Source organism: Canis lupus, chromosome 11 (assembly GCF_048164855.1).
Source record: "Canis lupus baileyi chromosome 11, mCanLup2.hap1, whole genome shotgun sequence".
NCBI lineage: Eukaryota > Metazoa > Chordata > Mammalia > Carnivora > Canidae > Canis > Canis lupus.
Genome location: NC_132848.1, coordinates 40213092 through 40231220, shown reverse-complemented (window position 1 = coordinate 40231220; position 18129 = coordinate 40213092). Strand labels below are relative to the sequence as shown.

General features: G+C 44.4%; 1 long non-coding RNA gene across 5 annotated transcripts in view; it reads left to right on the top strand.

Moving 5' to 3' along the window:
* The first annotated feature begins 228 nt into the window (after nt 1–228).
* The window catches only part of LOC140643031 (uncharacterized), a 29873-nt gene continuing 11972 nt past the window's right edge, over nt 229–18129 (top strand). Inside the window, exons 1-10 of one of the 5 annotated variants that reach the window (XR_012039413.1) lie at nt 229–386; nt 1809–1898; nt 2100–2210; nt 2472–2621; nt 7804–8008; nt 11028–11200; nt 12288–12518; nt 12776–12910; nt 13186–13291; nt 13857–14103. This is a non-coding gene — a long non-coding RNA (uncharacterized lncRNA). Of the gene's footprint in view, nt 387–1808; nt 1899–2099; nt 2622–7803; nt 8009–11027; nt 11201–12287; nt 12519–12775; nt 12911–13185; nt 13292–13856; nt 14104–18129 lie in introns of those variants that run through there. The other 4 variants (XR_012039411.1, XR_012039415.1, XR_012039414.1 and 1 more) reach the window with 4 other exon arrangements.

Sequence of the window (18129 nt, the reverse complement as noted above, 5' to 3'; positions counted from 1 at the left end):
AATTTCTCTAGCCAAGTGCTCAGCTCTGGTTCTGGCTGCATTTGCAGAAGAAGCATCAAAAAATGAGTAAGGTGCTTGCAGTTAATTAATGCCCTGCTTCCTAATGGAAAACACTTAAGTAAATAGCACTGGAGAACCCTTGAACTCCCCTCCAGTTCCACGCTCTGTGCGCTTTCATGAAACAACCCCATCTCCATGACAACCAAGGAACCTTCTTTAAAACTCAGCTCAGATGGCATCCTTTGTGAGACACCAGCTCCGGGAAGCCCTGGGCACAGGAATATGGCCTCTATTTCATGCTCCCGTTTACCTGACCCATGGATTATGTTCTGTGACTTACCTATGTGCCTGCCTTTCTCCCCCAGGCTGTGAATCCAAGAAGTTTGGTAGGGGCCCATTCTTCTTTCTTCGATGCATTCTACAGTATCCCATGTATTTAGGAGTAGGTTCCCAACAATTGTTTGTTGATGGAAGGAAATAAGGAAGAAGGGGAGGGAGGATAGGTGCAGAGGAGAAAGGAAGGGAGGAGTGGAGGAAGGAAGCAAGGAAGGGAAAACATATGGCTCCGAGAATGTCAGTGAATGTGAAAGCAGCTCAAACCACTGTCCCATCTCTTGGAACTCGTGCAACTTCTTGTTATGACCTTTGCTTCCTTCTCTCTCTGAGCCCTGCATCAACATGGTGGGCCTGTGTCCATAATAAGGTTTCTGGTGTAATGTCTGGTGCCTTCATTCTATTCTCAGGTGAGCTGTAGGTAATGCCACCCCAGAAAGGGTCTGGCACCTCATGGGATCATGACTGGGCCTGCTCAGGAGCATGTGGAAGGACCTAGCAAATTATGCCCTCAAGACACTTCTCTGGTTCTGCCCTTTGGGGCCCATGAGTTCCTTCTTGAAGCGTTGCAACATAGAGTGAAATGTGGAAACAGGGCTCAGGGCACGTTCTGGCTTCAGCCATTTCCATGACCTTGGACCAGGTACTTCAGCAACAGTCGTTTCTGCATCTAGAAAGGAGATGGGTGTATAGATCTTTCAGTTCTTTCAGCTCTGAGATTCAGGGGTGTCTTATCAGGCAGGTAAGGGTCAGAATCCTGGAGGCATGATGATAAAGGAGTAAGGGATGCTTTTTCCTGCCAAAACTTCAGGGTGTGGAAGCAGGCAGGGTGGCTTCAGGCTGACCTTGGCTAACCTTCAGCCACTAGGATGAGAGAAAGTTGACCTCTTTATTTTTCACCAGTCCAGTCAAGTAGGCATTCCTTCTTGGATGGTTGGAAGCAGGTGTCTACTTCTGCTATTCACTGGAATGGCTTGGGGACCTTTAGAAAACACTGAGGCCTCTGTTCTACCCAAGATATTCTGATTTAGCCCTTCTTGGCAGGGATGACTCACCCATGAGGCACAGTGCTTGGGGTACACAAAGTGTTTTTATTTGGTTTAGAATCAGAAGAAGAAATTAGCTTTTAGTACAAAGAAAAGGTTTTAATATGTAATATTAATATATTTGTCTTTATACCAATGCAGCAATAAAATATGATTTCAGTATATTTTTAGAGGAAAAGGCCCTTGAAAATCATAGCATGGCCCTGGGCAGAGGTACCCATGTGGCATCATGAAGTTTAAAATCTTCTCAGGTGGTGCTAATGTGCAGCCAGGGTTGAAAACCAATGGCTTAAAGGGTACCCAAGTGGCTTTATATCCTTACATATCTCTAACTGGCCTCCCAACACCTGGCCAGAATTTACAGTTTTAGAAAAATTGAAGTTAATTTAAATTCCTAGATTTTCAATTAAATTGAAAATCTGTCTCTAGGAGTCATCACTCAAATACTTTTTGAATGTGGCAGTTACTGGTGATGAGCAGGCCATGAACAGGTGCATATTGGTGCGTGGATAGAGGAAGGTAATTCTTCTGGTGGAACCACAGACACAAGGTGTCTCTGGGTACCTGGGGGTGTCTGGATGGGCTGGGAGGGGGTGCTGATGGAGATGAGCCCACACGGCCACCCGGATAGCAGATGGGTCATCTTGCATGTGTGGGGCCCAGGGATTTCCAAGTTCTTCATTTGTACTTGATCTCATTTGACTTTACAACACCACCAAGGCAGGAAGAGCTATCCTCACTACCTCATTTATAAAGTTGGTGCTGGCCATACATCACAACAGGTGCCTGCTTCAAACCACCACCAGATGCTGGGACCACCCACCATGGCAGGTGATGTACTGTCACCCCCGGAATTTTGCTGACTTACAACCCTGAATCTGAACCAAACTGAATGTTAGTGTCACCCTGTGTTTGGGAGGAAAATGGAAGTATTTAATTTTCGCCAGGTTTTCAAGGCCTTCCATTGAACTTTGCCATCACTTCCGTAATTATACAGTGATGCCACAGCATCCATATCTGAAATGCTCAGGTGCAAGAGACAACAGGTGACCTTTTTTTTTTTTTTTAATATTGTATTTACTTATTCATGAGAGACACTGAGAGAGAGGCAGAGACACAGGCAGAGGGAGAAGCAGGCTCCCTGCATGGAGCCTGATGCAGGACTGGATCCCAGGACCCCAGGATCACAACCTGAGCCAAAGGCAGACGCTCAACCACTGAGCCACCCAGATGGCCCAACAGGTAACTTTTTGTCCTTTCTTTGGGAACAAGTTCAATGGCTGTGTTTTGGAAGCCACTCCAGAGTACAGGACCACAGAAGCACCTGTTGGCTTCCTGAGGGGCCCAGAGAGTGTAAACACTGACCACTATCCCCTCCTTCCCACTGCTCCAATAAAAAAGAAAAATAAGTAAAAGGGACACTGTTTGCTAAACTGGAGATCAACAATCTTGATCCTCCCTCCTGGCAAGACTAAATTGGCTTTACTCCATTAGCCAGCATGGAAACTTTTACAGTGGAGAGAAAGTACAGAGAAAAAAAATACTTTTTTTTTTTTTTAATTTAAGGAATGAGCATGAAACATTAAGAGATCAATGCAATACTATTCCAAAGATCTGAGAGCTTCATTAAAACAAAACAAGACAGAACATGTATATTTGGGTAAATCTCTTATCAAGAGAGGGGAAAAATGATCACTGTTTTAGAAGGAACCAAATGTACTATTTTTTTAAAGATTGTATTTATTTATTCATGAGATACACCGAGAGAGAGGCAGAAGGAGAGGCAGGCTCCATGCAGGGAGCCCGATGTGGGACTCGCTCCCAGGACTCCAGGATCACAACCTAAGCCAAAGACACTCAACCACTGAGCCACCCAGGCATCCCCAAATGTACTATTTTAGCCAGTAAGATATGTTACTTGGTCAATCTTTAAGACAGTGGTCCCCATTTTATTTTGAACACCAATCTTATTATCCAAAATGTCTGAGCAGGTCTCCCCATCATTTATTTAGAAGGTATTCATGAGGGCAGCCCCTGTGGCGCAGCGATTTGGCGCCGCCTTCAGCCCGGGGTGTGATCCTGAACACCCGGAATCGAGTCCCACGTTGGGCTCCCTGCATGGAGCCTGCTTCTCCCTCTGCCTCTCTCTCTCCCTCTCTCTCTCTCTCTCTGTCTCTCATGAATAAATAAATGGAATCTTAAAAAAAAAAGGTATACATGAGTGTTTCTACACATATCTCTTATGTACACTGTAAAACCTACAAAAAGAGAAATTAAAAAAGTAAAATTAAAAATAAATATGAGTTCAGATGTTCTTTCACAGGCCCCTGTGGAGGGTCTGGCACTCCTCAGGGTGCGCCCCCTGGCTTGGAAACCACCTGGAGACACCAAACAAGCCCAGTGGGTCTACCGAGGACGGCTGCAACAGCTCTCTCACGTCTTTGCTAGAAACATGGGACATGTGGATACACATTTAGCAAGAAGATGTTGTTAGGGCAAGACAAGCCACTTCCAGTTTCCAGTCCAGCATGTAAGGAGCTCAGATGTCTTTATTCTAACAAGTAAAATGCTGAATTAACTGAAAAATCAGCATCTCTTCTTAGATTCATCACAAAAGTGAGCTTGCCCAGGAAAGCACTGCCCCCAAGGTTGGAGATAAATAGTCCCCTACAGAGAATCACAACTTATCAGAGCAAATATCCATGAGCAGAAACCTCTATAGAAACCAGTGCAGAGGTAGGAGAACCTAAACCGGAACTGGCGAATTTCTGGAGGCTCAGGGTGGCCAAACCTGAGAGATAAAAAGTCCAGGAGGACCCACAATGAGGGAGTGCCACACTTCTGTGTGTTTTACCTCCTAGATACCTACCAGATACTCACAGTGAAGATCAAAGAAAAACACCCTCCTGCTGCCAGCAGGGGGAGGGGAAAAGGAACCATTCTGAAATATAGAGCATTCTGTTCTTCCCCAAAGTCTTACCCCCTAGAGAAACTTGTTACCCAGAGCCTAACCTGCTGGCGTTTTATCAGAGCCTAAGCACCCTGGGGGAAGTCAATGCCCAACTCCAGCCCTCTCCAGCCATGCTATCCCACCTAAGAGGAGGCAGTAATAAAGATGAGGGGCATAGGCTCATCAAAAGACTGAGACTCCATTGTAGGACTGGAGAGCATTTCCCCTTCTCCGTACCCATGTTACTAAAGGTCTTTTTACAGCAGGTCCTTGTACCCAGTACATCATGCCTGCCTGGCTACACAAAACTACAAGGCACACTTCAAGGCAAAAAACAAAAACAAAAACAAAAACAAAAATTGAAGAGATTGAACAAGCATCAGAACGAGAGTCACATACTGCAGGGATGTTGGAATTACCAGACCAGAAATTTTTTGAAACTATGGTTAATATGCTAAAAGGTTTTAAATGGGAAAAGTAGGCAATGTGCAAGAAAGTTGGATAATGTAAGCAGGAAGACGAAAACTAAGAAAATTTCAAGAAGAAATGCCATAGGTCAGAAACATAGTAACAGAAATGAATTCTTTTGATGGACTCATTTGTAGAGTGGAACCAGCAGAGGGAAGAATCTCTGAGCTTGAGGATTTGATGACAGAAACTTCCAGACTGAAAAGCAAAGAGAAAAAGGACTGAAAACACAGAAGAAACTATCCAAGGACTATGGGACAACACAAAAGGTACACACACACAATAAGAATACCAGAAGGAGGAGAAAGAGAGAAAGGAACAGAAGAAATATTTGCAGCAATTACAACTGAGAATTTCTCCAATTAGTGTCAGCAGATAAACCACCAATGCTCAGAGAACATTAGGGAGGAAAAATACCAAAAGCAAAATAAAACAAAATAAAATAAAAACCACACTGCTGGGCAAGTCATATTCAAACCTCAGAAAACCAAATATAAAGGGAAATATCTTGAAGACCGCCGGAGGAAAAACCAGATCACCTAGAGGACCAAAGATAAGAATTACATCTGACTTTTCCTCAGAAATCATGCAAGCAGGAAGAAAATGGAGTGTATTATTTGAAGTTTTGAGAAAGAGAGAAAAAACAACCTAGAATTTTTTACCCTGTGAAATTACCCTTCAAAATGAAAGAGAAATAAAGACTTTCTCAAACAAAAATTGGGTGGGTTGTATCCAGTAGACTTTCTCAGGAGTATGGCTTCCTTACTAAGGTATTTGGGGGATGGAGTATTAGTTTTGAAGCCATATTAGTTTTGAGTATATCTTGTCCTAACTCGCTATAGTTTTTTTTTTCCTTTTAAAGATTTTATTTGTTTATTCATGAGACACACAGAGAGAGGGGCAGAGACATAGGCAGAGGGAGAAGCAGGCTCCATGCAGCGAGCCCGATGTGGGCTCCATCCCAGGACCCTGGGATCATGACCTGAGCCAAAGGCAGACGCTCAACCACTAAGCCACCCAGGTGCCCCTGGTTGTAGTTTTTTAAAACCAATTTTTTAAAAATAGCATGACAAGAAGTGGCTAAACAAAAGTAGAAGTGAACTAGCTGGATATGCTTCCTGTTTGCTCACATCCAGAATTAAAGAAGTGAGAAAACTAACACTGATATTTTCAGGGGGCGGGTGGTGTCATCCTAAGGCCAAGAATTACACCATTCATTTTACGTGTCTTAGAAGATGGAATAATGCTAAGTAGCAGCTGTTATTTTCCCCATATTACCGACAGGGAATGGAGACATCTTAGCGGGTAGTAGAGCAGGATTTGAACCCAGAAGCATTGTAATCTATGAAGAAGCAATCCACCTGCAGCCCTTGCCACAAGAAAATGTCAAGGGATGTCCCACCAGGCAGAGTCCTGAGTCCCTTGCATTTTAGACCAAGAGCAGAAAAAGCAAAATAACTGCTTGGAGCACATGAGAAATAAAAATCCTCCTTGTTTACTGCTATGATCTGAATGTGTGTGCCTGTCACCATCCCCCAAGTTTATGTTTTGAAGCCTACCCCCAAGAGGATGGCACCTGGAGGTAGGACATTTGAGAAGTGATCAGATTGTGAGGGTAGAGCCCTGCTGAATGGGATTAGTGCCCTCAGCAAAGAGATCACATACAGCTCCCTCGCCCCTCCTGCCATGTGAGGGAAAAGTGGGAAGGTGGCCACCTGTTTGGTTCCTTTGCGCTGCTATAACAAAATACTGCAGACTGGATGTCTTACAAACCATCAGAATTTCTCTCTCTGGAGGCTGGAGTTTTGAGGCTGGGGCGACAGCATGGGCAGGCGGGGGCCCTCTTCCAGGCTGCAGACTTGTTGTAACACACTGGGCATCAGGTGTCTAACACGTGATTTGGGGGACGGATGGGGAACACAAACATTCAGATCTATGAATGAGGAAATGGGCACCAGATCTGCCGACACCTTGATCTTGAACTTCAAGATCTTGAGCCTCCAGAACTGTGAGAAAAAAATGTGCTTTTCAAGTGAGTCAGTTTATAGTATTTTTTGCCATAGTCGCCCTTATGTGCTAGGACACTCACCTCACCACAACCTGGCTCAGAGGAGAACCTGGAGGTGTCCCTGTGTAATGTCCAGGAGGCAGCAAAATAGATTGTCCATCCCCTCTCCACACTCGGCTCCATTGTCCATGGCAACAGTTTCTCAGGAGAGATCTGATGCCAAAGCCTCACATTCCTCCCCAACCAAAGCCCTGAAGGTGGGTCATGGGTGGGCAACAGGAGACTGGGGTATGTTTGGGGCTCAAACAGAGTGGTTTGGGTTTTTTGCTTTTGTGTTTTTTTAGGAGGAAAATGAAACTAAGGAAAGTTAGATGATGAAAGGCTGTAACGCGGTTTGAATTAAGGGGTGGTGGAAGGGGAGGTGGGCAGGGGGTGGGGTTGACTGGGTGATGGGCACTGAGGGGGGCACTTGATGGGATGGATGAGCACTGGGTGTTATTCTATATGTTGGCAAATTGAACACCAATAAAAAATAAATTTATAAAAAAAAGAAAAAAAAAAAGAAAAGGAACGATGAATACCCACCATTTGCTTCAATGTAGATGGAACTGGAGGGTATTATGCTGAGTGAAGTAAGTCAATCGGAGAGGGACGATCATTATATGGTTTCACTTGTATGGGGAATATAAGAAATAGTGAAAAGGATTATAGCGGAATGGAGAGAAAATGAGTGGGAAAAATTAGAGAGGATGACAAAACATGAGAGACTCCTAACTCTGGAAATGAACAAGGGGTAGTGGAAGGGAGGCGGGTGGAGGAATGGGCACTGAGGAGGGCACTTGACGGGATGAGCACTGGGTGTTATAATATATGTTGGCAAATCAAACTTCAATAAAAAAATTAAAAACAAAACAAAACAAAAGACTTACACTAATACTCCCATGTTCTAATGCATGTCTTCTCTCTGATGGCACATCTGGTGGCTCTTTCTATGCCAGAAGAAAGAACCAGACTTGAAAGCAGAAATCTTGCTGTAGTTTACTTGGCAGCAAAACCTGAGCTGAAATGATGTAAGGCTGTTCCTGGTTTCCATTGGCCCCATTGACTGTGAATAGACATCCCTTTCCTGCAGCAATATCCGTGGATTTGAAGACAGGCACTGCCCCAGGCCCAGCCCCAGCCAGGGATGCTTTGTAATATAATGTAAGTAGTGACTACTCTTCTAAAAGCCACAATATTCTAGATTCCTTTGCACAGGACCTGTGTTAGCTGAAATGATGTAAGGCCATTTCTGGTTCCCCCCCTCCGAAGACTTTGGCAGGTGAATTTTCCTCTCTTCACTAAACACTGGGGTTACTGAACCTCAAATTGATCCTCTCCCCCATTCTTTCCCAGATGTCTACCAGGTAGGGTTGCAGGATGACCTGTAGTTTCAGTCTCTTGGGTTGTTACCCAGCCGTCTGCACACACCATCATGCCCTGACCAGATGAACATCGACCTCCCTACAGCACACTGGGAAGAAATCAGGGAAGCTGGGGTGAACACCACACCACAGAAAGTGGGAATCTAGACCACAGCGTCTACAGCAAGGCAAGGGCTGTGGACAGGCTGTTCTTCCTCATTCTGGCATCACGTGGGCAGCTGGTGATTCTAATGCTCAGACCAGAAACCAAGGTTGTCTCCCATAAACTTGGCCTTGATGGGCACTATTATTATTAATAAAGATGGTAATATGGTAATTGCAGGATCGTTCGTAATGACAAAACCCCTCCCCCACAATCCTAAGTGATCTTCTAAAGGGGACTGATTAAATAAATCATGAGACACCCATGCAATGGGAAACCAAGCAGTGACCAAAATGAATGATGACATGGGGCAGGCAGTGTGTTGTGGGGCAGTACGCCTCCAGTCCAGCAGGTGCGCAGAAGGAGTTAAGTGTCCTGGAGAAATTAAAGCAGGGGGAGGATAGGGCAGTCATGGTGGGAGAGGATTGGAGTTTTGAATAGAATGATTAGGAAGTGCCTCCCTGAGAAGGCAACATTTGAACAAAGACCTGGAGGAAGTGGAGGGGCAAAGCATGTGAACATCCAGGGCCAGAATCATCCCCAGCAGCAGGAACAGCAAGTGCAAAGTTCCTCAGACAGAAGCATATTTGAGGGGAAAGCAATAGAGAAAATTTTGGCTTGGTGGTGGGTGGTGAAGTGGAAGGGAACCTCAGGTCTCACTCTGGGAGACAGAGAGCCATTGGGGGGAGACATAGAGCAGAAGAACCCCATGAAAAGGGTCACTGCTGGGATGCCTGGATGGCTCAGTGGTTGAGCCAACTGCCTTCGGCTCAGGTCATGAGCCCAGGGTCCTGGGATCGAGTCCTCCATCGGGCTCCTGCAGGGAGCCTGCTTCTCCCTCTGCCTGTATCTCTGCCTCTCTCTGTGTCTCTCATGAATAAATAAATAAAAATCTTCAAGTGAATGAATGAATGAATGAATGAATGGAGTCACCATGCTTGGTGGGCAAGGCAGAAGCAGGATCTGGTGAACCTTAACCATGTGGGTGGTGTACAGGGGAGATGGGGGGCCAGATTTAACAGGGTTGGGATTTAGCCAGCTGATTGTGACAGATTCAGAGAGGGACAGATTGAGGTGTGTGCAAAGAAAGGGATAATGATTGACACTAGGGTCACTCAGTTCTGGAGAAAAGGAAAGGGAAGAAGAGAAGAAAGAGGCAAGATTGGGGCGCCTGGGTGGCTCAGTGGATTAAGTGGCAGGCTCTTGGTTTTGGCTCAGGTCATGATCCCAGGGTCACAAGATGGAGTCCCTGAGGGCTCTGCATTCAGTGGAGTCTGCTTGTCCTTCACCCTCCCCCTTGGCTCCTTTCCCCACACTATTCCTCTCCCCACTTGCTCTTTCTCTCTCACTCTCTCTAAAATCAATAAAATCTTAAAAAAAAAAAAAAGAAAAGAAAAGAAAGCAAGAAAATCAAAGATGGAGGAACAATGGAGGTTGTTGGGATGGATGGTGTCTGTGGATTGTAAGTCCCAGTGGTATTGAGGAGTTGTTGGAATCTGAGTAAGAGAGGACTGAGCAGGAAATAGGCTAGGGTCATTGGAGAATAGAATACCTGAAATTAAGACTATGGACACCTTTGCAGTTTCTGGTGATGTCACTGTCAAGGGCATGACCATGGAGAGAGGGGGTTGAGGAGAGCACAATCATTGAAGGAAGGAAGGTCAAGAACTGACACCCCAGGGTGTGAAGGATGGTACATGTGGATAGATAGTGAGCCAGGAGTCAAAACTTCCTGAAATGAGCATCTCATGACTTAAGAATGAGAGTGGGAAGATGACTGCTTCAAGGACAGCTAATACTAATTCAGGCAGTGACAATTAGCAGGATTGTCATCCGACCCTCTATGATCTCTGCCTCCTGTGGTGTCCTTGTATGATTGCCTCCCATATTTGTACCAGGGTTGGTTGCCTGCATAACCACTAGATTATGGCAGAAATGATGGCATGTCACTGCTAAGATGAGGTTGTAGAGGACACTGAAGCTTCTGTCTTGGTCATTCTTTTTCTTGGAATACTGTCTCTCTGTAAGAATACATGTCAACTACCACGTCATGAGCAGCCCCCATGGTAAGGAAGCAGAGCCTCCTGCCAATGGACACATGATTCCTCTAGCCCCACTCAGGCATTCAGATGACTGCAGCCCCAGCTGATTGCTTGCCTGTAACCTGAGCAGAGATCCTCAGCCAGCACCACTTGGCTGACCCACTCTCAGATTCCTAACCCTCAGAAACTTTATCACATAATAACATTTGCCATCTCCAGCTTCCATGGTTCTATAGTTATTTTGTTCCTACACAAAAGTAGAAAAGTAATTCAGATTTTTATAAGTGTTTCCATAACAAATACCTAAAATATGAGAAGCAGAGGCAATGGGCAGTAGCCAGGGGAACTTTACAGAGAGCATTTGATAAAAGCCTAAACTACTTTGACCAGAATGTTAGAAGAATTTGAATTTGGGGAGACTGCTGTTGAGGGTAAAAAGAAAGGAGGAGAATCTTATTGAATGCTGGAGGGAAGGGGATCTTTGTTACGCAGTGACAGTATTTAGCAGCACTACTGCCTGCAATATGTAGGCAGCAAAAAATGCATTTAGTGAACTGGGTGGTGTAACAAAGGAGAACTGAAGGTTCCCCCTGCTTTCTTCTTGCTTCTTATAGTAAAATATGAAAGAAGAGAGAGATACATTGAAGGAAAAGGAGCAAAGGTTTGCTGTTTTTGAAGATTTCCTAGCCTCTCCAGATGGCAATTGATGCTGAAATTAAGAAATGGCTTCTGAGCAAAGATCAAACACAAGGCACTCTCATAAAAGCATATTCCAGAAATGAAAACAGTGAGTGACTCTAAAATCCTTTGTAAAGACCTCAGAAATATCAAAGGTGGTAACTTAGGGTGCCATTCAATCAGAAAAAAAAGGCCCTCTAAAATTTTAAGGGTATGCTTCACAGACTCTTTCAATAATACAATAGAATTTTTAAGAAGCTTACAAGGACTACTCCTCAGCAGAAATCCCAGGTAAAGAAGGACTTCTACTGAAGAGAATTATGGGTGTGGTTTTCATATAAAACCCCAATAAGATTCACATGAGACCCACAATGTTGTAAGGGGAATTATAGCTCCAGAAACACCTCCAGCCTGGACTGACACAGACAGTTTAAAATGAAAGAAGATTCAAAATAAAAAGAAGCCTCTGAACCAGCCCCCCCCCCAACTTCTAGAAGCAGGGGAAGTTGAGAAAACTGTTCATATTATGTGTCATGCGTTACCTGTCATGAAAAAGGTAACTCAGAGGATTGAACGAGGAGCCCAGAGCACAGAACCAAGAGCCACGTTGCTATTTGTGGGCAGGTGCAGGATTAAGTCCTAATCCAGGAACTGGCAACATTTGCTCAGTGGGACTTTAGAATCACTATGGACCAGTGGCTCCTTTGGACTTCCATTTATCCTTTTGGACACAGGCATGTCTAAAAAGTTGTCCTCTGCCTGTCTCCACAAATGTTGGGTATACAAAGGAAAGATAACTTGTCTTTTTATGTCATGGGCTTCTTCTGCACCTGAAATTGATTTTGATGATGAGATTCTGGACTCTGAGCTGATGCTGTAATGGGGTAAGATTGGCGGAGATGAGGTGGGATTAGCAGAGTGTAAGGTGGACATGTGAGATTAACATGTGAGAGGGACGGAAATCACTGGTGACCAAAGGCAGACCGAGGTACCCAATCCTCAAGATGCTCCCAATGACTCCTGCCTCCCAGCAGTCCCCTCACACACTGTATCAGAGTCAGTCTGTATGACCAGGGAAATACAACCAGAAATGCTGGTATGTTATGTGTGAGACCAGGTTATAAAAGGTACTGAAGCTTCTGACTTCATTGTACTCATCCTCTGTCTCCGCATTCACTCACTCTGGTGGAAACCAGCTACCATAGCTGTTGGGAGCAGCCATCTGCAGACGTTTACATGGGGAGGAACCGAGGCATTTCACCTGCAGTTACCTGAGGGAGTCTATAAGTGAATCATCCAGATCCACTCAAGGCTTCGGATGACTGTAGCCCTAGTCCAGACCTTTACAATGACTCCATGAGAGGTCTCCAAACACAGCTTCCCAAGAACGGCACTCCCAAATTATTGACCTCTCAAACTGTGAGACAGTAAGTGTTTGTTGTCTTCAGATACTTAGTTCCACGTGTAATCTGATATATAGCAGTGGTAATTAGTATGGTGGGATGGCTATTAAAGCTTCTGCCTGGGGAAGTGGAGGCATAGAGAAAATACATTTGGGACTTTTTTCCCAAATGGAAAAAGAAGAAAAAAGTCAAACAAATATTCACAGTTCTGACTGAGAAAGGACACAGGTGAGTATCACTTTTCCACTAAGGTGAGTCAACTGTTGCTCAAAATCCAACAGAAATCTCTTCCCTTAAAAGAGGTGGTGTCCTCGACTTCTCCAAACATCCTGAAGCCAAACTTCAGAAAAGATGCCAGCCTGGGAACAATAATAAGTGAAAGTGATGTTAGGTGTGATGTACAGAAAGAAGAGAAGGTGAGCTTCGGAGTCAGGAAGCCTGGTTCAGCCCCAGCCCCTCATTCACTGGCTCTGTCACACTCATAGTCTCATGTATGCTCAGCCTCTTTGACACAGTGATTGGTTAAAATATCCTGTGGATTGACCTGAAGATAGACACCCAACTGCAGTCCCCCTTCCCTGGCTCATGCACAGATTGAGGGCATTTGATAACGTTAGCCACCTACTCCACCACACCCACCCCGGCCCCTAACTAATTTCTAATATTTCAAGAATACTTTTCTCTTTTTCAGGTTCAGAAGTGTCCATTCCTGGGAAACATCCACCCATCCACCCACCAGTCTATAAACTCAATTGCAGATCACACTTGGTGGTAGTCTAAACCATGCCTGGAACTTAGTAAGTTTTTATGTATTTGCTGAAAGTAAGTGGATAAATGTATGAATTATGTAAACAAAGAATGTGCTTCAGCTATTGTGACTGGTTGTTTACTAAGCCAGCTAATTTAGATCCAGAAGGTAAATTATCCATTAGGCAAATTTCAACATTTATTCAGGTTTAGTTACTGGTGAATGTGGAAGTAGGGCTTAGAAGTCGGGTCTCTTGTGGTCTAAGGCAGTTTTCCTCATTGTATGATAAAGAATTTGTCTGGTCTTTGTCCCTAGGAGGAAGCTTCTAGGCCCTTGGGACTTTCCAAGTCATAACAGTATTTTTGTTATTTGTGGTGGACTCCAGGGACCATGCCTGAGTTCCTTCTACGATGGCTCAGAAAATAAAAAGAAAAAAAAAAAGAAAAAAAATAATAAGATGGTTCAGAACAAAAGGCTGGTCATGCCTGAACCAGCAACCAGGTTTTCAGAGCTTTAGGACCTTGAACTAGATAATATTAGCCCCACCTTCAGGGAGATTGAGTTCAATCATGTGCTCAATGATTTAAACAATCATGTCTACTTTATGAAACCAGGATAAAAACTCTGGACACAATCTCCATTAAGCTTCCTGGTTACACGCATCCATGTGCTCGGACAGTAGTGTACCTTGATTCCATGAGGAGAGGACACAGAAGCTCCACATTTGGCATCCTTCCAGACCTCACCTATGGATCTCTTCTTCTGACTGACCCTGATTTATATCCTTCATTATAAACTGAATTGTAGATATATAGTGCTGTCTTGAGTTCTGTGAGTCGTTCTAGTGAATTATCAAACCTGAGAGGATCATGAGAACCCTCTGAATTTATAGCCAGTTGGTCATAAGCTTGGGTGGCCGGAAAACTCTGGAACTTGTGCCTGAAGGAAGGGAAGTATTCCTGGGGATTGTGTCCTTAAACCTGTGCAGTCTGTCCTAACTTGGGTCAGTTACTGACAGAACTGCATTGCAGTGTTGCACGCCTACTAATGTAGGGATGCAACAGATGAGCTATTTTTTTTGAAACTAACCTTGTATAAGCTACCTAAATAAGCTCAGACAGGCACATATAAGCAATTTTTAATACATGTGCAAGTCGCAATATTTGAAGGAAAAAGATGCTAGGAGTGAATTTATCAGCAAACCCAAGGTTTCCAAAATGAAGGGTTATAGAAATTCAGCCAGTATAACATTGTAGATAAAGATGTGGACTAACTAATATCAATAATGCATGAGGGGAACCTGGGTGGCTCAGTGGTTGAGCATCTGCCTTTGGCTCAGGTCGTGATCCCGGGGTCCTCGGATCGAGTCCCTCATTGGGCTCCTTGCATGGAGCCTGCTTCTCCCTCTGCCTGTATCTCTGTCTCTCTCTGTGTCTTTCATGAATAAATAAATAGATTTTTAAAAATAATAATAATTATTACATATCGAGATGTTAAAAATGGTAGCCAATTTAGCGTTCTAGTAAGTTCATTTGTGCTCAATTAAAATTTTACATTATTGGAATCCCTAAGCCAAAATTATTTTTTCCAGTTTATGTGCTTATTAATTTATTTGTTTTTATATTATTTCAACCTGTTTCTTTAAGAAAATATTCATGAGGTTATTGAAGTCACTAAAGGCTTAGCATTGCACACAAAAAAGTACAAATTAGTCATGATCCCTGGTAGGATGTTAGCCTTTGGAGATTTGGAAATCCTTTATTCTATTAGAGCCCTCGTCTTTCAGCATTTGGTTTGATTTTCTCAGATGTGACAGGGCAGAGGACCCCTACAGAGAAGGCTGGGCTAAAAGATAGGGACCTACTCTTTAGCCAAGGAGAACCTGGGCCCAGCAGATGGCCTCGCCTTCTCAAGAGTCTATGGCTCCAAGTTGGGTGACCCCTGCCCTCCCTCAGGGGGATGACATGGAAGGCACTCAGCCCTGGAGTCTTGCTCCGTCCTTTGTGATGGCTGGTGTTGCCAGACAAAGTCCCAACACCCTAACTCATCTGTACCCTCGAGTCGAGAACACTTTCACATGGAAAGGGCCCACATGACAGAATTAGCGAACATTATCTGACCCACAGGGTATGTTGCAGAGTCTTTTCTGCAGTTTGGGTTTGCTTTTGCTTTTAAATCACGTGGCAAAGAACAAAAGGAACCTCTTCAAAGGGCCAGCAACAGTCTTTTTTGCTTCGTAAATAATTTGTCAATGAAACTACAGGTGGGAAAGATATATTTTGCCTGACTCGAGTGCCTTGGAAATTGAGAACTTGTGTGTACAGAGGCTTTGAACTCTCCAGGAGAGCGAGGAGGAGCAGGAACGTCTCATTTCCAAGGCCCGTTAGAGCAGAAAATGCAATCCCTCCCAGGCCCTCCATCTGTCAGGTAGGCTGGTTTTCACCCCTCCCCTCTCGTGCCTTCCTGCTGCCCTTGGCTCAGGATTCTCCAGTCTTTGCCCTCACCCTGTGTGCCCACCTTGCTCTCTCCCCATCATCAGAGGATGGCAATTGTAAGTGAGCATGAGAGTCTCCTGGCCATGGCAGGGCTAGTGGTAGGTCCTCAGCAAGCCATGTGGTCCCGCCCCAGGCTCAGGCTTTCTTGTTGAGATCTCCCTCCACCTTTCTCCTAGGTCCTCAGTTTGGTCACTTCACTCATGTTGAACATATTTCATCGTCCTGTTCTCCCCCAGTTGTTTTGTATGTTCCTACATTTCCTAGATTGAAGCTAGCCATACATTCCCACTGACCCTGAAACACATTTCCATTCTTCTTCTTGGTCTGATCAAGTATTCCTGAGGGCAGTGTGGTATTTTACCCCAGCGTGAGACATCCGAATGTTCATAAATAGCTCTCTACCCACCAAAGGAGCCCAGTCATGGCAAAGCCCTTGGAAAATAATACTTCTTTTTTTTTCCTTCCTCGGGTTCATCTCTGTTTATTTTATCAAAACAAAACTAAAAATCGCCATTCAAAATATTTGAGAAGAAAATAACACTTCTTTCTCCAAATTCTGTGGTTTATTTTCTCAGAGAAATAAAGACCGATTCACTGCTGCACTTTTGTAAACCAAGTAGTGTAAGCTATTCATTTGCTCAAACAACAGCAACAACAACGTTTGTTATGATTATTTTTGAGGGTTTCCTCCATGCTCCGCACCAGAATGTAAAGATGAATAACTTCACCCTCTACTCCGGGCCCTAGTGGTCTAATGTAGATGGAGGAGGGGTAACAGGGGAAGCACAAAGCAGCGGGCCGAGGTTCAGAGATCCAGATGCCATGGTGACCTGGGCACAAGGGCCATCTGTCAGTCTGAAGGAGGAGTCAGGAATGAATTTCTGAAATATAAGAGGGAACTAGACAGGAGAGAGGGCTGGAGATGTGGAGGATGCTTTAGGCAGAGTTCAAGGAAGTTCTAGTGGTTTGAGGAAGCAACCACATAGAGTGACAAGTGACTGTGATGAGCTAGGATGGGACATCTCAGGAGTAGCAAGGCCACCATGCCAGACAGGTTTGAAATGGAGTATTCTCGTGGAGAACTTGTGCTACAGCAGGCTTGGGCATCTCAATGTGTATCCTGGGGTAGGTTCATCTCCTCCTTCCTTGCAGCATCTCTTCATCCCTTTGATCTCTCACTTTTGCCCTCTCTTCTGAGAGGCATCTCACATCTGCAGACCAGTGGCTGACTCCTCTGGTCCTACCCGCATGTGTACTTTGCACAACACAGTCATTGTGCTGCCTAGTCCATCTACTAGTGTCCTTCTAATGAACTTGTGAGCCCCTGTCTTTGTGTCTCCTTCAAGAATAAGTTCTCATCCATCATGAGCCATCACATGAGAGAACCAATCAATTAATTCATACTACAGTACTAAAAACATATGTGACTTTGATGTATTACACATCATCCAAGAATTTTTATTTTCACAATAGGACGAGTGTTGAACTAAAAATGAATCTCCAGAGGTGCAATTTCAGGAGAATATGGCAAGCATCCACTCCTGTCCAAATGAAACCATAAAGGTGAAGATCACTTCTGTCTATAACACTATTCTGGACACATCCTAGGAAGTTTTTATATTGTCTTTTTACTTTTTACTTTATTTTTTTAAAGATTTATTTATTTATTTATTCATGAGAGACACAGACTGAGTGAGAGAGGCAGAGACACAGGCAGAGGTAGAAGCAGGCTCCTTGCAGAGAGCCCCATGCGGGACTCCATCCCGGATTCCGGGATCACGATCTGAGCCGAAGGCAGGCACCCAACCACTAAGCCACCCAGGCATCCCTATATCTTCTTTTTTTAAAAAAAATTTCTGGGCACAATCCTTTTGGAGATGACAGGAAAAATCTTGTTTTGTTTTTGAGAGTCCTAGCTAGTCTCTGGCTAATAGTGATAGTTGTACCAAAAGTTATATTGTCAGTATCATTTCTTTAGAAAGTACTGTGTAGTTCTCAGTATGGGGCTATGGGATGAAGGCTAAAGGGAGACACCCCTTCTGAAAGAAGGGTGCAGGGATTTTTGTTGAAGACTTAGCAGGGGTTTCTGGAAAGGAGAGGAGAGGGTGGTCAGGTAAAGAAGGAACAGATCAGAGGGAATCATTTCCCAGATTGACATGGAAAGAGCAAAGGGTGGAGACGAGACCAATGGTTCAGGCCCAACTGTGGCCACCAGCCCGTTAGGGCACTAGGTGCTGTGGTATGTCTGTGAGCAGCTGTGCCTTCAGTATGGCCTGGTAAGCTGCTGAACAGGATGGCTCACTTCTGAGATATGTAGAGGGTGGCACGAGCTTTAGTAATATATCAACCGCTTGCAGAGAATAATGGGAACCTGCTACAAGAGGTTGGAGAT